Consider the following 16,345-nt stretch of genomic DNA (forward strand, 5'->3'; position numbering starts at 1 on the left):
ATAAGGATAAAAAAAAAATCAAGCATTAAATTTAGGTGGGACCAAAGCTTATGCTTTTGTAGTTTTTAAAAGCTCTTCTTCCCCAACTTTTAAAAGTTGGAGAATCTATGAAGTACTTTGGATAAAAAGCACTTTTACCAAAACTAACCTTAGCTTGGCTTTTTTAATTTTTTTAGCCTTTATGGCTGCATATGCGCCCAATAACGAGTTAAATGACATCACAAAACGCCACATGTTTGACCTTTGTATTGTTAGATCATATTAGCAGTGCTGCAGTATGCTGGAGCAAAACATTTTCTGTGAGAAATATAGAGAAGTATAATCTTTCTCCGTGATCGAATAAAAATGGATAAGAGGCTCGTGTGACTGACTTGAGGGGATAGGGATGGCTATACTTGTGGGAGCGAACTCCAGGCGATTATGAAATGCAAGGATACAAGTTATGCCTTGGAATAAAAGACAATTCCGAAATCACTTTGTCAATGAACAAGGAAGCTATAAGTAATGCAATTATGAATCTCATGGAGAGTTCGATCCTGGCTCAGGATGAACGTTGGCGGCATGTTGAACACATTGTGAGTCGGACGGGAAGTGGTGTTTCCAGTGGCGGACGGGTGAGGAGCAAAAGGAGGAATCCGCCCGGGGGGAGTTGTATCCGGGTGTAAGTAGAAAAAGGGTGGTTGTAGATATCAATGTTATCCCTTTAGTCCACTTATACTCTAGTTTGAGCAAACAATTGTTCATGCGGAGATTGATCTGTAAAGTAGGGTTTTTACCTGATTGACTGACTCCGAAAGTGTTTCTGTTGATTGCTGAAGACGTTTGGTGCTAATCCTAAACCTTAATACTCCTTCGTTTCATAAAATTTAAGTTCTTTATTTTTGCTTACGTTCGTTCATATTCCTTTTTAAGCTGAAATAAATTGAGTAACAGAAGCATGAGAACCCCTGCCAAGTTTTTCATTTGTTAGGTGGAATTGATTGAATGAATTTTCCTCGTTTTTTGTTCCGTTCCATATCCAAATTGGGCATGAAATCGTTTTTAGAACTGATTAGTGTATGTGAAATTGTGAATTAGGAATAGTTTAGGCAAGAAAGTTAAATGGAGAATAGTGTGTGGAGGCGATTAAATACATTCCTTCGTCATCTACGGATAGAAAATGAAACTAATCAAGCTCTTCAGTTGGTAAGTCACAATTTACTGATGTGCATTCAACATTGAGCAACAAAATACTAATCTGAGAGATTAAGCTTGTTTTTGGTATTCTCAGAATTGTTCGAGTGCAGTGGATGGAATCTCAGACCCTGTAATTATAGGTGCAATGATAATGGATATTCATGCTACACCTTCTATACCAGCACAACCTCGAACAACAACTCCTGGCATGGTAATCATTTAGTTTTCTGTTGTAGTTTAAGTATCTCATGTTATGTTTGTGCTGAACCTGTTGCATAAAGTGGAATTGATATTCAAGTCACTTGCTCAATAGAAAAAAAATCATAAAAAGCATTTACATGGAGAAATTCTTTTTCAGGTTCACTATATATATCAGGAGGAGTAGCTAGGAATATTGCTGAATGTATGACCAAACTTGGAAATAAACCTTTTATGATTAGCATGATTGGAGATGATATGGCAGGTGATTAATTTTGACACAGTTACTCAATTCAATATCTTTGCAAACCTGCAGGTCTTCATTTGAGCTAGTGGAAGCATTTGAAAACTGGATTGACTTTGTATTTTCTGTAGGAAATTTGCTTTTTGGATATTGGAAATCAGCTGGGTTAGCCATAGAAGGTAACTTTAAAAGTGATCACTTGGACTCACATAGCCAAATTTTTTGCATCTAATTCTTTTACGTTCCTAGTTTCTTTCTGCTCCTTTTCTTTCTATAGGAATTCAAAGACGTCAAGATGTTGGGACTCCTGTAGTGTGCAATGTCTTTGATGCCAATGGAGAGTTGGCCGCTGCAGTTGCAAGTGTTGAAGCAATTCTAAGATTTAACTGATTCTACTACATCAGTGTGACCAGTTAAAGATGTTTGGCTAATTGTGGATTTGGAACAGGAGAAATTTCTAACAGAAGAATGGATTCAGCGATTTAAAGGCAATATTTTATCTGCTCCAATAGTGATGATTGATGCAAACTTGAACCCTTTTTCACTCGAATCTTCTTGCCAAAGTACATACTACTGTTTCCCTTTAGCTTTCTCATTCTTTAGTCTATGAAGGTTTTTTCTTTCTATCGGTCGCTTTGGAAGCTTTATGTCATTTTTGCCTGAGAGCTAGGCTTGAAAGTAAAGGGGTGATTATATATAGATTGAAATGGTATTTTTTCAGCTTAGCTAATACAGGTTTTTATGTTTCTATTTCATTTTCCTTTACTGGCCCTCAGTAGCGGCAGAATCTGGGGTTCCTGTATGGTTCGAGCCTGTCTCTGTTACAAAGTCCAAAAGAGTTGTTTCAGTTGCTAAGCATGTGAGTCAATACTCACTAGCAGTTAAAACATTAATCTCAAAGATCATTTATACCTTATAATGATCATTAAATTGGTTTGTTGTTTAAACTAAAAGTGAGTTAATCTGGTGTTTCTGTTTGGACCCATCTGGTGATTCTTGCAGATAACCTTTGCCTCTCCAAATGAAGATGAACTCATTGCAATGGCAAATGCTTTGTCATGTAACGATCGTTTTTCTCCAATTCAGATGGAAGCTAATGTTGGAAGCAAGTCAGTGGAGTACTTATTTCAAATGCCTAAACCAGCAATGCGGGTTTTGATTGATAAGGGTATCAAGTTGGTGATAGTGACTCTCGGACCAAATGGGGTACTCTTAGGCTCTGTGGCTGGGCAAAACTTGACGAATTACCACCTGAAGAACATAAACCGAAGTTGCTACAAGAAACAACTATACGAAATTGTTACTTCAAGATGTCCGCTGTGGGACCCTTGCATCTTTGTGTGCTGGTTTAGATGTGATGCAGAGTATTGCAGTAGGTATGGCCGCTGCAAAAGCAGCAGTGGAGGTCGAAACTAACATACCTTCAGAATATGTTCTGGCTACAATTGCTGGTATGTTTCAATTTATCTAAATTTCTTAATTTTCCCCGTATCGTTTATATTTTCCATGCCTAAAACCAGTCATTATCCAGCCATATGGTATTGGGTTTCTCAAGTGTCAATATATGGTGGGTCGGCCACCTAATACAGGTGGTGAATGGGGAAACGTTGGAAGCTTTTAAGCTGTATTTATTAAGGAATATATACATCTCCAAGTTTGGATTATGACCTATCCAAGCTGATGTCATGTTTTGTAAGAAACTCATCCAGTTGACAATGTTTAGTATCCTGTTTATTATATGAGAATTAAACTATGGTAATTTGAGCACGCAGATGATGCCCAATGGATACACTCCTCCGCGAAAGTTCTAAGCGATCAAGAATCCATGTGAAGATGAAGTTTACTGGAACTCATTCTCTCTCGAATGTGACAGGTCAGTGTGTTTCTTTTGTTATCTTATGGACTTTGCCTTTTTGATCAGTAAAAGGATATTGTAAGACTTGACTACAGAGATTACAAATCATGAAATGCAAATTCAAAAATGGAACCACAGCTCTAAGAAGAAAATGCCTAATAAACAAATTGGTGCAAGCTTCAGCATAGAGTTCTAATACATCTTTGACAGGTCCCACTTCACCTTGACCTACATTCTCGAGGATCAGAGAGTAAAATATCCCGACCATTGAATTTCCTCTGTATTCCTTTTGCAAGGCAAAAATCTTCTTGCTAAATCTATGGATCAAAAATTTAATAGGAAATAATATGCATCTTAAATATGTTTTGTCGACAGTGAAAGCATGGCGACAGAATCATGTTTTGGACGTTGGATAGGATCAAGGGTTCTAGATATATTCTGCGAGAAATGGCGACGTGGTCAGAGGCATATTTGACACTTATTAAGAAGAAAAAACGAAAAACCTTTTCAAGGAAACAACCCCTACATAATGGTTTTCTAGTTTGTTCTTGCAGTTGAGTTACGTTTCAGCTGAAGTTGAGGTTGTACAAATGCCTTCCTCATGTTATCATTTTTAAAATAAATTGTCGGTAGCGTGATCAATCTATAATTCTTTTTCAGCCTGATTCATTTCATATTCTGTAGAAAAAAGTATTTGACAATTATGAAGTCTCTTTCCCTTGTCGATGATCACCATCATCTCTAACTATTATATGTAAACGACTCAAAAATTGAACCGTTACATGTCTGTGTTACATTTTTTTTAATTGGGTGATACAGGGTTACTGACTCATCGCCTGGTTGAACGGGCAAGCAAGTCTTTATGTCTTATTTGTCAGCTCTTTGTGGAATAGAATTTTTCCTTTTTCATTGTGTATTAGTGAGGACTTTTGTTAGAGGGTGATCAAAAAGGGATTCGAGGAGAGCGAAAATCGTAGTTGATTCGGTGATTTAGGCCTAGTCAATATAATTTTATAACTCTGACAAAACTACCCACAATAATTACACCCATTAACCTTAAAAAATTTACACCGAGTCTCAAAAGACACCACCACCTGCACCACTCATCTCAGAAATTTGATACAGCACCATCGAATGCCTCCTCCTTTTCGGGAATTTATACTTGAAACACCTGCTTGCTCATAAAAAACAATGTACAATCTTTTTCTAAAAAAAAGTTCAGGTTTACATTATGCTCTGATTTCCGAATCAACAACTGTATCAACATCATTACTATAATTTATAGAAAAGACCTTGCTTGCAGAGAAGTTTTAATGGTTCCCCATTATACTTAACTTCCCTAATTGATGATGCAGAAATTTTTTTTAAAAAAATGTCTTTTGAAGAATCAATATCTTACGGGTTTTAGATAGATTCATGATTAGAGGGTACCAAGGAGAAGAATCTTTAATGGGAATTGATCTTTTTGTTTTTGTTTTTTTCATTGTGATCGTCAAAGGCAACATCATGCTTTTTTGTGTGTGGTAAAATCGATATCAGATTAATCTCTCATATTCATCTGTCCAAATCCAAAACCACAGGAAGAACTCATATTGAATTACACATCAATCACTGGAGGAACCCCATGTTCTTAGAGAACCATACCAAAAGAACATAGTAAATATCAATGGAGGAAGAAAAACATCGGTGTAGATTTAGTCGGCTCGAATTATCAGTTTTGGTGGTATGGGGAATGGGTGTGTGACTATGGGTAGGGGTGTAAATAATACCCGAAAATACTCGGCCTGCCTGTATCCGCCCGAGCCCACCTGTACCCGAAGTAGCCCAAAGCCTGTTATGGCCCGTCATGGACCACCCGGCCTGGCCTGGATTAATTTATTGGGCGGTTTCGGGCTTTGCGATTAATTATGATGCCCGGCCTGATACCCGGCCTGGTGTTCGGCCTGAAAGCCTTCTATGTGCCATTAATCATTTAATATCCTCTTAAAAGACTTAAAAGTTACAATTTTATAATTGTCAATTTTGTGTCAAGAAAAATAAAATATATAATTGCTTTTTTACTTATAATTAACCTTTTCAAAACATTAATGGTAATATATTTTCTTATTAGAAAATTTATTGTACTCTAATTAATTATTTATTATAGGCTAAAATTAAATATTTGTCAGTGTAATTTAGATATAAAATAATACTATCACTTATGATATGCGATGTTGGAAAGGAAAGGATATTGTATTTAATACCGTTCATTTGAAAATTTAAACTTAAAAAAAAAAAATCAAAATAGTGGCCTGTCCGGCCCGATCTGGCCTGCCCGTATAAAAAGCGGGCTTTGGGCGGTCTTTGGGTAGCAAATTATCTATTTGTGCCCGGCCTGTCCGGCCTGAATTTGTTTACGGGCTCACAAATATTAAGCCTGGCCTGCCCGGCATGTCTTAGTTTTTGGATCGGGCGGCCCGACCTGCCCGAATTTACACCCCTAACTATGGGTTGTTGAACGGGATAGTTTGGTCCAAAGTGGAAAAATATTTCAATTAGGTCCTAGTTGGCGAGTCGACAACGATTTATTTTTGCACTTCTCGAATCATTTTTTTGCACTCCCTCTAACAAAAGACTTGGTCGGTGAGATGTCATTTCTTTTATTGTTTATATGGAGTGAATAGCGTCCTTAGACTCTCCTATAATTGACAAGACAAGAAACGAACTTTCGTTCACAAAAATAGCATGTATAATCAATTCATCCAATCAACATCGAAAGTTCAACGCTTTGATCAAGATGATCCATTAAATATCTTCTCGAAAACAAATCAAACTATTATTGGCTCCCACTTGATGGGGACAAGTTTCACTAAACAGGTGACAAAAAGATGAAGTCCTAAAGAAGCTGCATACAACTTCAATCTTAATTTGCAAATTGGAAACACAAATTAGTGGACCTAGTCCAATTTTGAAACTGTCAAAGGCAAAAAGAGCAGTGAATATTTGATGTTCATCGCACATTGCAATTTATTTAGAGGTTTGGTGAGCCAGAATTTGGCTCTTGGTTTGTTGGGATCGAAGTGGTCGATCAGGTACAGGGTTTTCATTTTTCAATCGTACATGATAGAGGGTGTGATAAGTCAAACAGGGCAATTTGTAGAATATAATGGCGTTATGCCCAACAAAGTAACGAGTGATGACTTTTAAATACCGAATGGTACAAACTATCTATAGGCCTTTTGAATATGGGTGTGTGAGTGTGATAGTGGAAGAAGATGCACCAGCAACATCTTGTTACCGAACAACGTATAAATTTCAAGGCTTAATTGGGGCCTGGAAAATAATCGGGGGCCTCGCCAATTTTGTTTGCACCCCAAAATTTTCAGGGGCGTATTAATAGTAAAGTGAAAATACAGTTTTATCCCTTATTTTTTAATCAAAATTTTAAAATCAAAATCTATTTATTCTTTTTTTTGAATTTTATGTTTGCAAAAAAAAAAGTTTCGGCTCAAATTTGTATGAAAAGTCGTCATGAAATTTTTAAAATATTAACGACTCTCAAGAGTCGTCACTGAAACAATGACGACTCTTGAGGGTCGTTAATATTTTAAAAATTTCATGACGACTTTTCATACAAATTTGAGCCGAAACTTTTTTGTTTTGCAAATATAAAATTCGAAAAAAAATAAATTGATTTTGATTTTGATTTTAAAATTTTGATTAAAATCAAAACTTTAATTTTTAAAAATTTCATGACGACTCTTGAGGGTCGTTAATTTTTTAAAAATTTCATGATAACTTTTCATACAAATTTGAATAGAATTTTTTTTTTTGCAAACATAAAATGTGGGAAAAAAAGTGATTTTAAAATTGTCCCTACTTTTAACTCCCTACAAATATATCCTTATGCAACAATAAATATATCCCTCCTTTTTTAATAACCTTATCCATTTAATATTAGATTACCTTAATACCCTCACCCATATAATATTTTTTCTTTATTTTAAAATGGAACAAATTTCTTCCACTACCACTAGCACCACCACCTACCAACCGCCACCACCACTAACATTAAACCACCACTCCTTCACCGCCACCATTACACCACCACTAGTCCTCCACCACCACTAGTCTGTTGCCGCCACCACCACAAGTTCGTCGTCGCCGTCGCCGCCACCACCGTCACCGCCGCCGCCGCCGCCACTGGTTCAAATATTTTTGTATCAACAACAATAGTTGATCCAAATAAAAATAGAACCAACAGTAGAAGTTTATCTAGTTTAGGGGATCAACAACGATAATTGATCCAAGAAAAAAGGATCAACAATAGAAGTTGATCCAATTTTAGTGGATCAACAATGGAAGTTGATTCATGTAAAATGGAGTGAACTTGGTGTGAGTCGAACACGCATCATCTGACATGGAGTCAGTCATGCTACCATTGCACCACAAGTTCAACATTGGAAGAAATTTACATGATTTAAACTACAAAACATGAGTTCAAAGGATCAACAACAGTAATTGATCCCATATAGATAGATCAACAACCATAATTGATCCAAAATATATGGATCAACAACCATAGTTGATCCAATATCACTTCCTGCTTCAACCCAGATAACCACCATATTTCATTACCTGTAGCTTCATAAACACCAACAGCTCCAAGACCAGCTTCAAAACCAATCTCGACAACTACAACAACCGGAACCATCATTCTACTACTATTTACATGACTAATTTCTCATTCGTACCTCTCCACCATTACTGCCACCAACAAATCACACATCTCCAGCACCACCACCACCACCAAAACAACCAGAACCAAAATCCAACACCAACTTCATCATTCCAACCAAAACCACCATAGTTGATCCAATAAAAAATTGGGTCAACAACAGGAGTTGATCCAATATCACTGCCTGCTTCAACCCAGATAACCACCATATTTCATTCAGCAACATGCTTCAATCTCTGTAACAACAACTCATACCAACACTGCCACCAACAAAATCACACATTTCCAGCACCACCACCACCGCCAAAACAACCAAAACCAAAATCCAACACCAATTTTATCATTCCAACCAAAACCACCTCCATTTACATCACCATTACCGAAAGAAACATACCTCATCCGCCGTCAATGCTACACCACCACCATAAATTGTAACCTGAAACATATCGCTATCTATAATTTCAACATAAAAACAGATCTCGATCTATTTGAATCCGATTCCAAACTCAGTTTTTAGAAAAAGAAGAAGAAGAAGGTGTCGTATGTTGATGATAGTTCGATTAAATCCTGAATCCATTAGCGGCGGAGAAGGTGGTCGTAGTTGCAAAGGTGGTGGTGGAGCGATCTGATTTTAGGTTACGAATTACCGGCGGAGAAGATGGTTAAGGTGGTGTAACGACGGACTAGAAACGAAGATGGTGACGATGGAGATGCTGCTGGTGTTAGTTGCGTTCGTTATGGTGGCGACGGAGATGAAGATGATGGTGGCAACGAAGATAAAAATGGTGGTGAGCTCGATAGTTTTTCTCTGGATGAGAAATAAAGAAGATAAGAAGAAGTCCCTACTTTCAATACGGTATAAAGGTTGGGGTGTATTTGGAAGTCCCTAAATTGTTGATGGGCCCCTGATGGGCTTATAGATAAAGAGGGACAAAATTATTATGTGATAAGGATATTTGTATAGACCATCAAAAGTAGGGACAAAAATTCAATTACCACTTTAAAATTTTGCACTAATTAAGTGAGATTACCACTAATTAAGTGAGATTATCACTAATTAGATAAGGGGTAGATTAGGCATTACCATAATATTTGGATAAGGGGTGACCCAAATTAGGATTGGGTGACCTTTTTTGTCCTCTAGTGGGAGGCCCCAATTACTTTCCAGGGCCCCAGTTAAATCCTCATAAATTGGGAAAAATACGGTTTAGTCCAAAAACGCGTTAAAAAGTATAATTTAGTCCAGACCGAGTCAACTAGGTACAAAATAGTCCAAAAGTTATTTAAAATATGGAAAATACATAAATAACCTTCATGATTTACAATTTAGTCCAAATATATACACTTTAGTCCAAAATGGGGTCCAGATCGTCTGTGCCACTGCTTGGGTGTGCCCTATGTGCCACACCAATAGAAACACGGTATTTTCTCTTGGATTTGTAATATCTTCTTTAACTAATTAATTATCTTTCCTAATCGATTAGTGTTGTATAAATAGAAAATCTATTTAGTTAGTCATGGTTAATGAGAGGAATGATGTGGCGTGTTTCTATTGGTATGGCACATAGGGCACACACAAGCAGTGGCACAGACGATCTCGACCCTCCAAAATGACTCAGGATGATGTCATCAACTTTAAATAATATAAAAATAATTAAAAACCAATTTATCTTTTGAACCATTTATCCAAAATTCACAAACTTTATATATTCGGAAAGCTCTTTCCGAGATCTACAAAAAGAATACCCATATGACTATATAATTTTCTTTTTTTAAAAATCTTAATTTACACTGTTATACAAGCACACTTCTACAAAAAAATCCAAAAAATTCAAAAACAAGACAAGATGCGTCAGTTTGAACACCATATACAACTTGAATCCTCCACGTAAGGACCATGCAAAACTTTTCCATCCTCGATCTACAAAACTTTTCCATTGTTCTTCTCCACTTTTTTAAGCTCTCTCGAAAAGTACCTAAACACATAACAAGCATGCATTAAAATCATCTCATGATATCGAAAAACAACAACTTAGGTTTCATCAAGAATTAGTTTTTTTATACTTGCAAAAATCTATCTTGGAAACCGAAATCCAAAAAAGTTTTATTAAATTTCTTTAAAAGAAAAACACAAATCTAACAACTAACATCTTGATTTGATCAATCGATATGAAATGAAGACGTTAAACGTTGTTGATTTATACCTTAACAGGCAATAAATTCATGAGACAAACAATAGTCTATAACTATGTATACATCTACAAAAATTCTGAAACCTAACATCCATACCCGCAAAACAGACAATCCACTCATGAGATGAGACAATGGCTTACATCTATGTACAAATATATAACAAAAACCTAGCAAATCCAACGTTTATACCATTAAATACGCCAAATATCAATAAGACATGAAAATGGTGTACAATTATGCATACATCTACAAATTACAGAAAATCCACCCACAAAACATGTCATATATTCAAGAGACAGAACAAGGTGCACCACCGTGTACACTCTAGTTTTTAACGCAAGCTTACGGAGTTATTTATCCACATGTGTACTAGTTTATACACCCTAGTTATTTATGCAATTATAAGCTTACAAAGTCATTATTTTCACAAGTGCACTAGTTAGTATGTCCTATTTATTTATACAAGTATAAGCTTAAGAAGTCATTCTTTTTCACAAGTGTACTAATTTGTACACCCTAGTTATTTGCGCAAGCATAAGCTTAATGAGTCATTGCTTTCGCATGTTTACTAGTTTGTACACCCTAGTCTTGCATAAATAAGCTTATGGAGTCATAATTTTCACATGTGTACTAGTTTGTACACCCTAGTTATTTATGCAAGTGTACTAGTTGAATGAAGATCTAGTTTTATTGCAATGTCAAATACAGTCTTCACATTCTGCATTTTAAGACCAAAATCAAATTACATTGACGCCCCAACGAAACTGATGTAAAATTCATGCTTTTGTTGATCACACAAAAGATATACAAAAATTACTTGAATTTTTCAGGCCACAACAAACGATAGAGAAAAATTAATATATTCATAGGGTACCTGTTGGTTCTTAGAACTATATTCTACATATGCTAATGCACCAATCTGTTTCTTCAGTTCCTCACCCTGATATTCTTTTTATGTACCAATCAGTTAACATTGAATTTCGAATGCATTCTTAAGTAACTCGGAAATGCACGAAAGGATAATAAACACTCTACATCTAGAATGTTGGATATAGAGATACTATTGCATAAAATGACGGCTCGAACTATTCATATTTCATTTTATTTTTTGCGAGACTCATTCGATATTAGGTAGATACCCTAGTTATTTATGCAAGTGTAATAGGTAGATACCCTTGAGGCTGTTCATTTCTCTCGTTATGTCAATGATACACTAGTACCATGTGCAACTTCTTCCAATTCAAATGTGTTTAAATCTAACCAGGGAGTATACAACAAAGACAAACGTGATACCGTGTGATCTGTGCTACTAAGTTATAACTTCATATTGATGCAGATGCCTCTTCGTTAGGATCTAGATTTTGCACATAATACTGCAACATTTCTTTCCTACTAATAAGTTTCGTAATAGATGGTACTTCTGATTACATTAACTTGATTACACACGGTTTCAGTTATTTATTACTTCGGATAAATAACCAAAATATTTGCATACAGGGAAAGCAAAAAAAAAAACTAACCTTTCTTGACTAGAGGTGTCCCAAATATGAGCTTTGGTGACTTTAACTTCAACTTCCAAACTCCTAGTAGCCAATGCAACAACAACAATAGACTTGGTTTCGAGACTGAACTCATTCCTAGTCGCATCAAAAGAGTAGATTCGAATTACCAAACCTGAAACACAAATGGCCATTCAGATTAAGTTAATATTATCTTACTCACTGTACAACTCCCTGAAAAATATATCATACCAAATTTTAGAACCTGAAAACAACAATTTTTTAACAATCCACAGGTGTACAATTATGTGCACATTAAGAGTCAACATGTGTACAATTATGTACGCATTACCAATTCAATATCAAAACAGATGAAAATCATATTATTGGCAAGAACTCACCTCATTTCCTAAACAAATCTGTACCCAGCTCTTCCGTTCTTACCAATCGCGAAAACACATCTCAATCTATCCAATACGGCTACCAGAACTCATGGCAAATACCCACACAAAAAAATTTGGCAACAACTTCTTTTGACTGATTCTCATCTCAAGAAAATCCAACACAAATTCAAACCCAATCATACCAGATGCTAAAGCTACAAACAACTTTGTTCTTCTCAGCTAAAACCACTTCAAATCCTAAGTGAATAAGATATTAGGGATTTTTAACATTTCTTAATATTGACTTGTGCCCTCATTAACAGATAAAACTGGTGTACAAGCATATACACCTCATACTAGTGTACAACAAGCACACGAAAATACAATGTACTTTTATGTGCACCGTGTATAACTAGTGTACAAAAAAATACACCTATCTTGTTGAAACTGCAAGCACAGCAAGTCTATCACTACTTGACCCTCCCCAGATGAACATAAAGCTCATAAGCAAGTCTAACACCAGTTGGTCCTCCTCAAATTATTAAGATTCAAACTGCAAACTCTACTTGTACTCTATCTTGTTGTACTCTTCTAAATGTGGCCTAAACCTAGTTATTTGATTCCAAAATTTCACAGTAGAATGTAAATTCAATCTCTAATCTGGAAATACAACTCTGAAGTCATAATGTTGATGAATATCAAGCAAATTCACTAGTGCAATTCCTCACTAATTCATTCATTTCCACAACGTAACATTAATGTAAATTAAGGGATTTACTTACTTATTGATTGACATCAATTTCCCTATTCATTAACAAGCTATATTAATAAATTACTAACCTGCAAAACATAATAAATAATGACGAAGAATCAACATGTGTACAATTATGTACACATCAAGAATCAACATATGTACAACTATGTACACATTAACAGTCGATGAATCTTAAACCCGTAACACTCGGGTGAAGCATCAATTTCTTATTGGAACAGGAATGTCTGCAATCAACTAAAAGTGCTAAGGAAGCTCATGAGGCTATACATAAGGAGGATAAGCAAACTCAACAAAGTTGATGAGAACATTATTTTTGCACTTTACTGTAATCCCAAACAGCTACTGTCAGTAAACAACGTAACAAAGGTAGTAGATTAGCACAAGGAAAAAATGATAAACTAATACCTGTTGATTCTTAGTCATAGGGAATCTTTGGCTATTGAGAAACCGTTATTAACCCTCCTTGTCAGATTAAAATGTGATCTGTTTCAATCTCTTCCACGTGGGTCTTCTCCATGATATTGTCGACATGATCACAAAGTCATATCAACTACTCAACCGAACACATGAATAAAAAAAATCAAAATAAAAAAAGATGCAAAAATTAGAGAAAATTAAGAAATGCTACCAGCAAAGAATCTAAAAAAAACAAGGGTAAAGAACAACCATGAACAATAACACCTAATGTACCAATCGCCATTAAAACATAATCCAAATTATCACCAACTCTGAAAATCTCTATAACCCAACTGAATTTGGAGAATTAATGGATTCCTTTTCCTCATCTTCAATAATTGCTTATTTCTTTCTCATCCAATTTAAGATAGAAGTAAGCTTATTTTATAGCCATTCGGTATCTTAATTCAGTAATAAATAATGACATACCTTCGCGTCCGACTGATAAGCCTTGAGAAACTTATGATGAAAATGTTAGGAGTTGGTGCATTTAATATATGTAAATTGGGGCTGATATGAATGTATATACAAGGAGAGTTTTAAGATCCACATCACTGAAAGTATTTGATCTCTAGTGTATATGAGTCGACAGCACCGCTAACTAACTCCTTAACCTGCGTTAAAATTATCGATTTCTTTGAGAAAATAGATGACAAAATAATATGCGGAAGAGTACCTCTAATTATAACTTTTTGACGAAACACTTCGGATGCCAAAAATCTCATATTTTGATGCCAATAAGAGGGTCGTAAGACCAACCAACTACATGACGTTACTTTATTGCAAAAAAAAAAAGAAATCTGTCAAATAACATGACCATGAGATACAAAGCGTTAATCTAACAAAATTGAAATCAAGGGACACCAATGTAATCTGGAAACCTGTATTCGAGCTCATCCCCGACCACCCCTCCTCTAATCCTCTTATAGAAAGGCAATGACTGCACTCTATTGTATGGTCCCAGTTCCCACTCCCACTCTTAATTAGTGTGCTTATGCATGGTTTTAGCTAACCTAACTACTCTAGCTAGTGATGTTTATTCCTGCTAATGGTATTATTAGGCCAGTTGTTGTAATCGAAAATTCCAATAACTCATTTAATTGGTTATACCGGGGAAACAGTCTCTGGTTTCATCAGAGCCATCTGAATGTCATCACTAACTCCTTCTCCTGACATTTGGTTTTCCCACTCTATGATTCTTAAGTTGAAACAGTCAAGCTTAAATAAAACTTCGTTCGAGTACAGGGTAGCATCCCACAAGGTGTGATTGATCAAATTTATAGGCATAATCACAATAAATAGAGGATTCAAAATTAGCTATTAACAAAATCTAATTATAATCCCAAGTAGTCACTAATAATCCAGAAAATTTAATATCCTTGGTATGCTCCATCTCCACTGCATTTATTGGAGATACATGGACAAATCAAAGATGAAACTGGACACCGTTGCATGACCAAAATTTCTCTGAAACTGAAGTAGTTTAGAAACGCCTACAACCAAAAACATAAAAAAAAAAAAAAAAAAAAAAAAAAATCTAACCCTTCTGTGTGATACTTATTCGGTTTTGAGAGCCTCAGCTTCCCTTAATTACTTCATCATAGTTATTGAATCACACTCATGTCCAATCAAAACAATACCATTTTCTTAGTATCATGCACCTTAGATAGGGATTACACAACAACCGATTCTACAACTCGCTCAAATATTTAAAAAAAAAATCGTGGATTTTTTTTTTTTTTTCATTTTGTATCAATTGAATTCCCCAATGGAAATCTAACAATAAGCATAATTAAATTAAAGATAGATCAAATTACCTTAAAGTTAAGAACTCTTGATCAGCAGATCCTTTGAGTAGAAAATCACATCTAACTATCTTCCTCATAAGAAGATCCAAAGCTCTTGATATCAATCTCAAATGAACACTGAATCTCCCGTACAGAGTTCTGAATCTTCTGCTTTATATCTGATGTAGACATAAACCTTACCACCAATCTGGTGCCATCTCTCATTTCTAGGATTTCAGAGAATAATTAGATCGAGAAGAACAAGACATTAGGAGAGAAATCAAAGATATTTGAAAAGAACAATTGAGCTAAAACTTGATGAATAACTAAACCTTTTTTTTTTTCGTTGCAGAGCTCTGGGCGATAAAGAACAACGAAGAAATGATCTAATCCCAAATCAGTGTATACTGTTTCCAAACAAGTGTCCTTCTCGTCGTGATAGAAATACGGTTTGGACTAAATCGTACATGGAAGGACTAACTCGTTTTAAAATATGCAAATTTGGACCTCCTAGTAGTAGGCTTGAGGAGACAGGAATAAAGAATCTAAATCCCAATTAGTTTGGGACTAAACGTCAATTTCTACTCATAAATTTGACTTTCTGTAGAAATTGAAACTGAAACTCTTGTAATACGGAGTAAAAGTAAGTTTTTTCTTCTATTACATGATTATGACCTGTTCAGTTTTTTTTGTTGACTTGTATAAATCACGTGCCAAATAAAATGTAACTTATTCGTTAAAGTACCTCCAGGGCCAGTCGTTGCTATCATAGATAACATCGGAGTCAAAGAGCATCTTCTCGGTTTTGAGGTTTAACCGTACATGGAGAATCGAAAATGAAAATATAGTATAGTGAAGGATTGTTTTTTTACTGATGTAGCAAGATAATGTGCTCCTTGATGAGGTGATTCAGAAAAAAAAAAAAAAACAAGCAATGCCTCAAATTTCGTTCATATGAAATATTGCTTCCATTGCGATCGATTACATATGAAAAGGAGAAAAAATAATCAGCTCTAAATTTATAAGTATCGAAACTTAAAAAAACAAAAAGCGAAAAATATA

General features: G+C 35.4%; 1 long non-coding RNA gene and 1 pseudogene across 3 annotated transcripts; one reads left to right on the top strand and one right to left on the bottom strand.

Annotated features, from left to right (window-relative positions):
• Window positions 1–481: 481 nt before the first annotated feature.
• On the top strand, window positions 482–4,132 carry LOC113357041 (annotated as a pseudogene).
• A 5,781-nt stretch (window positions 4,133–9,913) lies between these two features.
• Window positions 9,914–15,754, bottom strand: LOC113357042. 3 transcript variants are annotated; one of them, XR_003363376.1, is made up of 5 exons: window positions 15,616–15,754; window positions 15,314–15,510; window positions 13,446–14,110; window positions 11,904–12,057; window positions 9,914–10,166 (listed from the first exon to the last, which is right to left on the bottom strand). It is a non-coding gene; the product is annotated as an uncharacterized LOC113357042 (long non-coding RNA). The 3 variants fall into 3 exon arrangements; XR_003363377.1 differs by having other exon boundaries at window positions 9,918–10,166; window positions 13,446–13,590; window positions 13,926–14,110; window positions 15,314–15,735; XR_003363375.1 differs by having other exon boundaries at window positions 9,915–10,166; window positions 15,314–15,739.
• Between the last annotated feature and the right edge of the window lie 591 nt (window positions 15,755–16,345).

Source organism: Papaver somniferum, chromosome 3 (assembly GCF_003573695.1).
Source record: "Papaver somniferum cultivar HN1 chromosome 3, ASM357369v1, whole genome shotgun sequence".
Classification (NCBI taxonomy): domain Eukaryota; kingdom Viridiplantae; phylum Streptophyta; class Magnoliopsida; order Ranunculales; family Papaveraceae; genus Papaver; species Papaver somniferum.